This window comes from Canis lupus, chromosome 18 (genome assembly GCF_048164855.1).
Source record: "Canis lupus baileyi chromosome 18, mCanLup2.hap1, whole genome shotgun sequence".
NCBI classification, from domain to species: domain Eukaryota; kingdom Metazoa; phylum Chordata; class Mammalia; order Carnivora; family Canidae; genus Canis; species Canis lupus.
The window spans coordinates 61,436,417-61,449,661 of NC_132855.1; positions in this window are offsets into that span (position 1 = coordinate 61,436,417).

Here is a 13,245-nt window from a genome sequence, read left to right on the forward strand (position 1 = left end):
GAGATTTGAAACGAAACCCTGGGGGACACCTGGTGGCTCAGTGGTTGAGCATCTGCCTTCGGCTCAGGGTGTGATCCTGGAATCCCAGGATCGAGTCCCACATCAGCCTCCCTTTGGAGAGCCTGCCTCTCACTCTGCTATGTTTCTTCCTCTGCTCCTCTGTGTATCTCTCATGAATAAATAAATAAAATATTTAAATTTCAAACAAGAAAGAACAAATACTGTAAGAAGAGATGAAGAAGGGCATTATTTCATAATTAAAAAGACTCTCTATCAAGGTCAAACAACAAAATATTTATGCTGCCAACATGGCAGTATCTAAATATAGAAACAAATTAACAACAAACGTACAGGAACTCACTGATAATAATGCAATGACAGGGGATTTTAACACTTATGGCAATGGACCAATCGTCTATGCAGAAAATCAAGAGGGAAAAATAGCCTTGACACACCGGACCACAGGGACTCAACAGATATATTCTGAACATTTCATCCTAAAGCAGAATACACATTCCTTTCAAGTGCACATGGGACATTCTCCAGAACAGATCATATCATGGCCCACAAATCAGCCCTCAACAGGTACAACAGGTACAAGAAGGTTGATATCACACCCTGTACATTTTTGGAACACGACGCTATGAAACTTGAAGTCGACAGTAACAAAAAAATTGGACAGACCAAAAATATGTGGAGATTATTAACATCCTACTAGAGAATGAATGGAGCAACCAGGAAATTAAAGAGGAAATTTAAAACAAATGAAAATGAAAACATGTTTCTCCAAACCTCTGGGTTGTAGCAAAGGCAGTCCAGAGGGAAGTACATAGCAATAGAGACCTACCTCAAGAAACAAGAAGTCTCCAATACACACCCTAACCCTACACCTAAAGGAGCTGGAAAAGGAATAGGAAACAAAGCCTAAAGCCTACAGAAGGGAAAGAATAAAGATGAGAGCAGAAATAAACAATACAGAAACAACAAAACAGTAGAATGGAATAAGGAAACTAAGAGCTGGTTCTTCAAAATAATTAATAAAATGGATCAAGCCCTAGCCAGCCTTATCAATGAGAAAAGAGAAAAGACCGAGCAGCCCTGGTGGTGTGGTGGTTTAGTGCCGCCTGCAGCTCAGGGCGTGATCTGGAGACCCTGGATCGAGTCCCATGTCGGGCTCTCTGCATGGAACCTGCTTCTCCCTCTGCCTCTGTCTCTGCCTCTTTCTCTCTCTCTGTATCTCTTTGAATAAATAAATAAAATCTTAAAACTAAAGAGAGAAAAGAGAAAAGACCTAAAGAAATAAAATCACAAATGAGAGAAGAGAGATCACAATCAACACCAGAAAAATTAGACAATTAAAAGGGAATACTATGAAATTATATGCTAACAAACTGGGAGACCTGGAAGAAATGGACAAAATACTGGAAATGTGCATACAAGCAAAACTGAAATAGGAAGAAATAGAAAATGTGAAGAGACCCATAACTAGCAAAGGAATTGAATCAGCAAGGTACTTGGTTGCCTCAGTGATTGAGAATCTGATTTGGCTCAGGTCATGATCCCGGGGACATGGGGGATAAAGTCCCACATCAGGCTCCCCGCATGGAGCCACATTTTCCCTCTGCCTATAACTCTGCCTCTCTGTGTCTCGCATGAATACATAAATAAAATCTTTAAAAAAGAAAAAATAAAAAAATGAGAAAGGACCCAAATAAAATCACAAATGAGAAAAGAGATATTACAACCAACACTAGAGAAATACAAACGATTATAAGAGAACATTATGAAAAATTATATGCCAGCAATCAAGAACCTGGAAGAAATAGATCAATTCCAGGAAATATATAACATAGCAAAAATGAAGAAGGAAGAAATAAGAAACTTGAAGCGACATATAACCAGCAGAGAAATTGAATCAGCAATCAAGGATCTCCCAACAGGAGACGCTTGTCAATAGAACAGAATGGAAAGCCGAAACAAGATACAAACCTGTAACTCTATGATCCATTAATCGACAACGAGGCAGGAAGGAATATCCAAAGCACAAAGACAGTCTCTTCAACAAACCCTAACCCTGACCCCAGGATAAGAACAAATGGTGTTGGGAAAACCAGGCAGCCACATGCAGAAGAATGAAACTGGACCACTTTCTTACACCATATATATAAAAAATAAATTCAAAATGGATGAAAGACCTAAATGTGAGACCTGAAACCATACAAAGAAGAAAAGATAGGCAGCAACATCTTTGACATTGGCCATTGGATGTTCTTTCTAGATATGCCTCTGAGGTGCGGGAAACAAAAGCAAAAATACTATTGGGACTTCATCAAATTGAAAAGCTTCTGCAAAGTGAAGGAAACAACCAAATCTAAAAGGCAACATAGAGGAGGAGGGGCAAGATTGCGGAAGTGTAGTGTCCCCAAATCACCTGTCCCCACGAAATTACCTAGATAACCTTCAAATCATCCTGAAAATCTAGGAATTCGGCCTGAGATTTAAACAGAAACAAGATCGAATGCTACAGTGAGAAAAGTTCGTGATTCTATCAAGGTAGGAAGATGGGAAAAATAAATAAAGAACAAAAGACATCCAAGGGTGAGGGGCCCTGCAAGGAGCCGGGCTAAGGCCGGGGCGAGTGCCCACAGGACAGAAGAGCTCTGTCCTGGGAGAAGGAGGAGCTGCACTAATCTTCCAGGGTGGAATGGCGCCTTCAAGGAGTCAGAGAAGGACCCCAGGAAAGCGGAGATGCCCTCGGGCTCCCTGGGACACTAACAGACACAGCACTCCCAGAAGAGTGCACCGAGCTCCGTAAGGGCTGCAGGGCACATGCATTGACCCCGGACCAGCTCTGAGGGGCTTGGGCGGTGGCTTTGTGCGGAGCGGTTTGCATGGCCCCAGGAACAGCTTGGTGACGGCGCCTCCTGCAGAGGAAGAGGCTCCGTGTGGAGGGGGCTGCGGGGCTCCAGGAGCAACTCGGAGGGGCTTCGGCGGTGGCTCCGCAGTGAGGCGGCTATGCGGCCGGGAGTGAGAATCCAACAGGGCAGGCCCTGGAGCACAGGGCGCCGGGACACAGTCCAGGATTCAGCCTCCCCCGAGACAGGAAGAGGCCTGGAGGGCCCAGGACAGCAAGGACGCTCCTGCCCAGAGCTGAGCAGATCAGCGGCCCCACCCCAGAGCCTCCAGGCCCTGCAGATGGACTGCTCCCAAGTTACTGAGGGGGCTGAATACAGGTTTCCAGAGCTGGCCGCTGACACTGGGGTTGTTCCTCCTGGGGCCTCATGGGTTAAACTATCCGCACTGAGACCTGCACCAGGCAGGGGACAGAGCAGCGCCCCCAAGTGCTAACACCTGAAAATCAGCACAACAGGCCCCTCTCCCAGAAGACCAGCTAGATGGATAATTTCCAGGGGAAGTCAAGGGACTTAAAGTATATAGAATCAGAAGATACTCCCCCATGTTTTTTTTTCATTTCTGTTTGCTTCCCCACCCTTTTCCCCCCTTTCTTTCTTTTTCTTTCTTTTTGTTCTCTTTTCTCCTTCTTTCTTCCTTTATTCTTTTTCGTTTTTCTCTTTTCTTTCCTTCTTTCTCTCCTCTATTTTTCTCCTTTTCCCAATACAACTGGTTTTTGGCCACTCTGCACTCAGCAAAATGACTAGAAGGAAAACCTTACCTCAAAGAAAGAATCAGAAACAGGCCTCTCTCCCACAGAGTTACAAAATCTGGATTACAATTCAATGTCAGAAAGCCAATTCAGAAGCACTATTATACAGCTACTGGTGGCTGTAGAAAAAAGCATAAAGGACTCAAGAGACTTCATGACTGCAGAATTTAGATCCAATCAGGCCAAAATTAAAAATCAATTGAATGAGATGCAATATAAACTAGAAGTCCTAACAATGAGGGTTAAGGAGGTGGAAGAACAAGGGAGTGACATAAAAGACAAGTTGGTGGAAAGAGGGAAACTGAGGAAAAAAGAGACAGACAACTAAAAGACCAGGAAGACAGATTAAGGGAAATAAACGACAGCCTGAGGAAGAAAAAGCAATGTGTAATTTGGGTTCCCGAGGGCGCCAAAAGGGGCAGAGGGCCAGAATAAGTATTTGAACAAATCATAGCTGAAAAATTTCCTAATCTGGGAAGGGAAACACGCATTCAGATCCAGGAAATAGATCCCCCCCCTAAAATCAATAAAAACCGTCCAACACCTCGACATTTAATAGTGAAGCTTGCAAATTCCAAACATATAGAGAAGATGCGTAAAGCAGTAAGAGAAAAGAAATCCCTGACCTTTATGGGGAGGAGCATTAGGGTAACATAAGACCTCTCCACAGCGACCTGGCAGCCCAGAAATGGCTGGCAGGATATATTCAGGGTCCTCCATGAGAAGAACTAGCAACCAAGAATACTTTATCCAGCAAGGCTCTCATTCAAAATGGAAGGAGAGATAAAGAGCTTCCAAGACAGGCAGGAACTGAAAGAATATGTGACCTCCAACAAGCTCTGGAAGAAATTTTAAGGGGGACTCTTAAAATTCCCCTTTAAGAAGTTCAGTGGAACAATCGACAAAAACAAGGACTGAAGAGATATCATGATGACACTAAACTCATATCTGTCGATAGTAACTCTGAACGTGAACAGGCTTAATGACCCCATCAAAAGGCGCAGGGTTTCAGACTGGATAAGAAAGCAGGACCCACCTATTTGCTGTCTACAAGAGACTCATTTTGGACAGAAGGACACCTACAATCTGAATATAAAATGTTGGAGAACAATTTACCATTCAAATGGTGCTCAAAAGAAAGCAGGGTAGCCATCCTTATATCAGATAAACTAAAATTTAACCCAAAGAGTGTAGTGAGAGTTGAAGAGGGACACTAAGTCATACTTAAGGGATCTATCCCACAAGAGGACTTAACAATCCTCAATATATGCCCTGAATGCGGGAGCTGCCAAATATTTAAACCAATTAATAACCAAAGTGAAGAAATACTTAGATAATAATTATCTTATACTTGGTGACTTCAATCTAGCTCTTTCTACCCTCGATAGGTCTTCTAAGCACAACATCTCCAAAGAAACGAGAGCTTTAAATGATACACTGGACCAGATGGATTTCACAGATATCTACAGAACTTTACATCCAAACTCAACTGAATACACATTCTTCTCAGGTGCACATGGAACTTTCTCCAGAATAGACCACATACTGGGTCACAAATAGGGTCTGAACCGATAACAAATGATTGGGATGATCCCCTGCATATTCTCAGACCATAATGCCTTGAAATTAGAACTAAATAACAACAAGAAGTTTGGAAGGACCTCGAACACGTCGAGGTGAAGGATCATCCTGCTAAAAGACGAAAGGGTCAACCAGAAAATTAAGGAAGAATTAAAAAGATTCATGGAAACTAATGAGAATGAACATACAAGCATTCAAAATCTTTGGGATCAGCAAAAGCAGCCTTAAGGTGGAAATACATCACAATACAAGCATCCATTCAAAAACGGGAAACTACTCAAATACAAAAGTTAACGTTACACATAAAGGAGCTAGAGAAAATACAGCAGATAGATCCTACACCCAACAGAAGAATAGAGTTAATTAACATTCGAGCAGAACACCAGGAAATCAAGACCAGAGGAACTGTGGAACAGATCAACGGAACGAAGAGTTGGGTCTTTGAACGAATTAATAAGATAGATAGACCATTAGCCAACCTTATTAAAAAGAAGAGAGAGAATATTCAAATTAATAAAATCATGAGTCAGAAAGGAGTGGTCACTACCAACACCAAGGAAATAAAACGATTTTTAAAATATACTATTGGCTATAATATTATTATATTATTGGCTATAATTATTATTATATTATTGGGTATACACCAATAAATTAGGCATTCTAGAAGAAATGGACACATTCCTGGAAAGCCAGAAACTACCAAAAAATGGAACAGGAAGAAAGAGAAAAAATGAACAGGCCAATAACCAGGGAGGAAATTGAAGCAGTCATCCAAAACCTCCCAAGACACAAGAGTCCAGGGCCAGATGGCTTCCCAGGGGAATTCTATCAACTGTTTAAAGAATTCATACCTATTCTACTAAAGCTGTTTGGAAAGATAGAAAGAGATGGAGTACTACCAAATTCGTTCCATGAAGCCAGCATCACCTTCATTCCAAAACCAGACAAAGACCCTGCCAAAAAGGAGAATTACAGACCAATATGACTGATGAATATGGATGCAAAAATTCTCAACAAGATCCTAGCCAATAGGATCCAACAGTACATTAATAAAATTATTCACCATGACCAAGTAGGACTTATCCCCAGGACACAAGGCTGGTTCAACACTCATAAAACAATCAATGTGATTCATCATATCGGCAAGAGAAAAACCAAGAACGATATGATCCTCTCATTAGATGCAGAGAAAGTATTTGACAAAATAGAGCATCCATTCCTGATCAAAACACTTCAGAGTGTAGGAATAGAGGGAACATTCCTCGACATCTTACAAGCCATCTACGAAAAGCCCACAGCAAATATCATGCTCAATGGGGAAGCACGGGAAGCCTTTCCCCTAAGATGAGGAACAAGACAGGGATGTCCACTCTCACCACTGCTATTCAACATAGTACTGGAATTCCTAGCCTCAGCAATCAGACAACAAAAAGACATTCAGGGCATTCAAATTGGCAAAGAAGAACTCAAACTCCCCCTCTTCGCCGATGACATGATACTGTACCTAGAAAACCCAAAAGCCTCCACCTCAAGATTGCTACAACTCATACAGAATTTGGTAGCGTTGCAGGATACAAAATCAATAGCCATAAATCAACGGCATTTCTATACACTAACAATGAGACTGAAGAAAGAGAAATGAAGGAGTCAATCTCATTTACAATTGCACCCAAAAGCATAAGATACCTAGGAATAACCCTAAGGAGGTAAATGATCTATACCCTAAAAACTATAGAACACTTCTGAAAGAAATTGAGGAAGACACAAAGAGATGGAAAAATATTCCATGCTCATGGAATGGCAGAATTAACATTGTGAAAATGTCAATGTTACCAAGGCAATGTACAGGTTTAATGCAAACCCTATCAAAATACCATGGACTTTCTTCAGAGATTTAGAACAAATTATTTTAAGATTTGTGTGGAATCGGGATCCCTGGGTGGTGCATCGGTTTGGCGCCTGCCTTTGGCCCAGGGCACGATCCTGGAGACCTGGGTTCGAATCCCATGTCAGGTTCCCGGTACATGGAGCCTGCTTCTCGCTTTGCTTGTGTCCCTGCCTCTCTCTCTCTCTCTCTCTCTCTCTCTCTCTCTCTCTGTGTGTGACTATCATAAAAAAAAAGACTTGTGTGGAATCAGAAAAGACCCTGAATAGCCAGGGGAATTTTAAAAAAGACAACCATATCTGGGGGCATCACAATGCCAGATTTCAGGGTGTACTACAAAGCTGTGGTTCAAGACAGTGTGGTACTGGCACAAAAACAGACAAATAGATGAGTGGAACAGAAAAGAGACCCCAGGATTGGACCCTGAACTTTGTGGTCAACTAATATTCGATAAAGGGGTAAAGACTATCCATTGGAAGAAAGACAGTCTCTTCAATAAATGGTGCTGGCATAATGGACATCCACATGCAGAAGAATGAAACTAGACTACTCTCTTTCACCATAAACAAAGATAAACTCAAAATGGATGAAAGATCTAAATGTGAGACAAGAGTCCATCAAAATCCTAGAGGAGATCAGAGGCAACATCCTTTTTGAACTTGGCCACAGTAACTTCTTGCAAGATACATCCACGAAGGCAAAAGAAACAAAAGCAAAAATGAACTATTGTGATTTCATCAAGATAAGAAGCTTTTGCACAACAAAGGATAGAGTCAACCAAACTAAAAGACAACCTACAGAATGGAGAAGATATTTGCAAATGACGTATCAGATAAAGGGCTAGTTTCAAAGATCTATAAAGAACATCTTAAAATCAACACCAAGAAAAAAAAAAAAATCAACACCAAGAGACAAACAATGCAATCATGAAATGGGCAAAAGACATGAAGAGAAATCTCACAGAGGAAGACATTGACATGGCCAACATGAACATGGAAAAATGCTCTGCATTACTTGCCATCAGGGAAATACAAATCAAAACCACAATGAGAACCACCTCACACCATTGAATGGAGATAATTAACAAGGCAAGAAACAACAAATGTTGGAGAGGATGCGCAGAAAAGGGAAGACTCTTACACTGTTGGTGGGAATGTGAACTGGTGCAGCCACTGTGGAAAACTGTGTGGAGGTTCCTCAAAGAGTTAAAAATAGACCTGCCCTATGATCCAGCAATTGCACTGTTGGGGATTTACCACAAAGATTCAGATGCAATGAAACGCCGGTACACCTGCACTCCGATATTTTTAGCAAGAATGTCCACAATAGCGAAACTGTGGACAGAGCCATGGTGTCCATCGAAAGATGAATTTATAAAGAAGATGTGGTTTATGTATACAATGGAATATTACTCAGCCATTAGAAACGACAAATACCCACCATTTGCTTCAATGTGGATGGAACTGGAGGGTATTATGCTGAGTGAAGTAAGTCAATCAGAGAAGGACAAACGTATGTTGTCATTCAATGCGTTAATATAAATAATAGTAAAAAGGAATATAAGGGAATGGAGAAGAAATATGTGGGAAATATCAGAAATGGAGACAGAACATAAAGACTCCTAACTCTGAGAAAGTAACGAGGGATGCTGGGAGGGGAGGAGGACAGGGAGTACGGGTGAATGGGTGACGGGCACTGAGAGGGGCACTTGACGGGATGAGCACTGGGAGTTATTCTGTATGTTGGCGACATGAACACCAATAAAAAATAAAATTATTATTAAAAGAAGAAAGAAGGAAAGAAAGAAAGAAAGAAAGAAAGAAAGAAAGAAAGAAAGAAAGAAAGAAAGAAAGAAAAGGAAAGGAAAGGAAGGAAGGAAGGAAGGAAGGAAGGAAGGAAGGAAGGAAGGAAGGAAGGAAAGAAGAGTGGCACCTGTGTGGCTCAGTTAGTTAAGCCTTAGGCTCAGATCATGATCCAGGTCCCAAGGCAAGCTATCTGTTCAGCAGGAAACCTGTTTCTCCCTCTCCCTCTGCCCCTCTCGCTCATGCTTTTTCTCTCCACTCTTTCTCAAATAAATAAAAAATATATTTGAAAAAGAAACAAACCCACAAGGAAGAGAAATCTCCCATGTAGAAGTATTTCAAACAATTTTTGCAGACATTCCACCGTCAAGTTCATGAGCATAGCTTCCCACTCTTATGTGCGGAATACACATAGTAACTTCCTTCTACAAAATATAATGTGAAAAACTTAATATAATATTGATAATATAATAATAATAATAATTAATAATAATAATAAAGGATCAGTTTACTGCAGAGAAAGGTGAAAAACACTACCTCAGCAAGATCATCAGATTGATACCAAGACTGATAAATCATGTTGATAGTATCTATCCTTTATATGATATAATGAAAATGGCAGTATATCTCTGTATATAATCCACAAAAACTGTTCAATCATGAGATAAATGAGACATGTCTCAACTGAGGGAAATTTTACAAAATACTCTACTTCTCAAAGTGTTCCAGTTCAACAACAACAAGGAAAGGCTGAAAGACTGTCACAATCCAGAGGAGCCTAAGAAAGCATGAGGACAAATGGAATGTGATATGAGGGATGGTAACTTAGCAAAAACTAAGGAAATCTGAATAAAGTATGGTCTTTAGTTATTGTGACTATTTTAATATTGATTCATTAGCTAATATTTGTACCGTACTAATATAAGATATCAATAATTGGAGAAATTGAGTGCAAGTGCATGCAAATGCTCTGTACTATCTTCTCAATTTCCCTATAAATCTTTGTTTTTTTCCTAATAAATAAGATTTATTTTGAAAATTGACTTAAATGAATCAGGCTCCAAGTGTGAAGACATTTTAAGAATCGTTGAATTAACTTTGCCTTATTCTTAAAGAGTTCCTTTGATGGAAACATAGTAAGAATTTTAGATCAGAAGGAAAGAAAAACACTTATGAACACGTATAATGCCTCCTCAACCTGAAAAGCAGTAAAGGATAATAAATAGCAAAAATCAGATAAAAATACTTCTAGTACAATAGACACCATATTGCAAGTGCATTTAAAATTAGCAATGCATAACATTTATTTCCTTGACATTTGTCTTCCAAAGAGTTCACAGTGTTTCAGTGTCAGTTGAAACAGGGGAAGAATCTCAGGGAAGAATCCTTCACATAATAATAGGACCACTGGTAATAATGTCTCTCAGTACTTTCCAAATCCATAAAGATGCATTTTCTGATGAGTGACTGAACTGTGAAGAAAGAGATGAGAAACCCTCATCCCTCTGAACTACTTGTGTCAGAATATTTTAACCATAGTACTACGGATAGTAAATTATCCTTATTAACAGGAAATACGTCTCACATTGGAATCTGAGCAATCAGATGGGCAGAGAAAAAACACTTTGACCGCTCCTCATCTTTTAAAGACAAAGGAGAGTTTTTCTATGTACGAAGTCAGTTGTCAAGATAGCCTTAGGGAATAAGAGTCAGCATCATCGAATCCTGCTGCACAGCTGGGACACCCACACACCAGGTCTTCCTGATCACAATCACTGGGCCTGTCCCCCCAACACAGGATGCCACGCTGAGGTCATTTGCAATTGCTCTCTTAGGAGCTCTTGGGAAGGGGGAAGGAACTAGATAGGATGGGACAGGACACGGAGGCCGAGAAAATTAAGGCCATTCCAATTTAAATTCAGCATTCGCACACGCCCAGCCATCCCAGGCCCCTGTGAAGAAGAGATGAAATTTACATTACTTCAGTTACAGGAAAAAAACAAAAGTTTACAGCTTAATGTCCTAGAAAGCCCCACAATAGAATCAAAACAGAGCCCAGGCCAAGGGCAGGAAGCCCCTATTAGAATGAGAGCAGAGCTCAATGCCCTTGAAGGCCCCATATCAAAATGTAAACAGAACTTGAGGAATTGCTCCAGCCCTTCTGGAGGTCCCTTAGACCAGCCCTTAAAACTAAGCTAAAACCCAACTCCGGGTCCTAGTCCCTGCTCCGCTGTGTTGGGTGTACTGGGACGCAAACTCGAGTTTGGAATTCAACCCTTGTGTGTTTGCATCGGTGTCAGCTCCTTAGTGATTTCTCGGATACGCAATCTTGGGCACAATACCCCCATGTCCCCTCCCACCTTGGCTGAACCCCTATCTCCTCCCAACCAGGCTGACACTCCGTCACCTCCCCGCCCACAACAACTGGGTACAGGCCCTCACAAAGGTCCCATGGGCACGGTGGGGACTCCCCCCATCCCTGGCTTCCCAGAGGAAGGAAAGAGGTTTTGGCAGGACACACTCCCATGGTGACCACAGGGCTCCCTGCCCAACATGGCAGCTCGTGACAGGTCGGGGTCTGTCCCTGACGCCTGCTCCTCCTCCCCGGTTTTCCCACAGGAAATGAAGGAGGAGGCCCTGGTCTCCTCCAGGGACATCACGCAGGTAGACCTGGACGTCAACAGTACGTTCGGCAGCCACATCATATATTAGGACTGCTAAGGGGTCGGGTGAGGCTGCTGGGCCAGGGGGCTTTGGTGCCCCGGGGGCTTCTGTGTAGGGAAAACGGGGCCTCTGACACCAGGGGGAGCAACAGCAGCCAACAACACACCACTCCATGGTAGGGTGATTGGGATGACCACCGTGCCCACCCCTCTGGGCCTCAGGGATGAGGAGGCCACTAGGATGGGGTCTCCAGGGGTTGCCATGGTAGCTGAACACCAAAGGGGAGAGGGACGGCCCCCTGAGGAGCAGGGGATGGGGTGGGGGATGTGAGGGGCAGGAACCGGACCTGGGGGCCAGGTGGCATGGCCGCGGCTGGAGCAGGATACACATCGATCCCATGAGGGTCGGACGGGTCAGAGTGACACCCACTCTCGGTGCTTTATATATTTCTAAATTCTATGCATTTAATTTGAGACAATTTGCAATTTGAAAGCATGCATATTATGATGACCCCCAGATAATGCTCCCGGTCCAGCCACGGCCCTGCACTGACCACACCGCGCCCCAGGGGCAGGTGTCACAACAAACCCCAGACTGGGGTCGCCTTTAACTGTAGACGTTTCACTGTGCATCTTAGGGGAAGGAGATACCCTGTGTGTGCAAGCCCCCCACGACATCCCCCTCATTCCCTACTCCCACTCCATCCCCCTACATCATCATCCCCAAAGGCATCCAACCTAAATGATCCCCCTCACACCCACACAGCCCCACACAATCCCCACCCACACTATATCCCAACACCATCCCCCCTACACCATCCCCCACACTCCACCACAATCATACCCCTGCTCCCACAGGATCCACCCCCACACCATTTATCCCTAGCAACGACCTGGTGCAGATGCCCCCTGTGGGACATGCTCAGCCTCCCCGAGTTTCTCTGTACACCCTGATCCCATCAGAAGCCCGGGTGTCCCATAGAGTACCCAGGGGTTGCAGGGAGCTGGAAAGACAGGGAGCCCCCGACAGGGTGGGTGCAGGTGAGTGGCGCAGAGGATCCACCGTGTCCTGCCTCCGCCCACTGTCCCTCCTGGAGGGTGGCACACCCTGCACAGGATACCAGCCCCTAACCCATAGGAACCTGGGCTGACCTGGCCCCGGGCTCTGTGGGGGCTGAGTTGATTTGAGCCCCCCCCCCAGGCCTAACACAAAGACTAATGGGATCCAGCCCCCCATGGCCCTGGCCAGCCCTGGATTCTGGCCCCGGGCTGAGCAAGCCGTCTCACAGCTGGATGTGGCCTCTTGGGCCCTGGGCGTACCCCACCGATCCAGGTCGCTGACCTAGGGCGCCCTTTGGATCCTGGGACACCCCAGGGTGGGGAGAGCAGGGGTAGGTCGGTGGGCCCCACCCATACCCACACCAGGGGGCAGGCTGCTCCAGGTGCTGAGGTACCTGGGAACCCGAGGCCGGGGTCCAGCTGCCCTGCGGGGACCCAGCATAGGAGCCCATGAGCTGCAGGTCCAGGTCAGCTCTGCTGTCCTCAGAACCGTCTCTCAGGCTGAAACCTCAGGACACATGCCCCCACTCGGATTCCACACATGCTCCCAGTTGGGGGACTCCAGCACCCGTCCCCCCAACCCGTGTCATT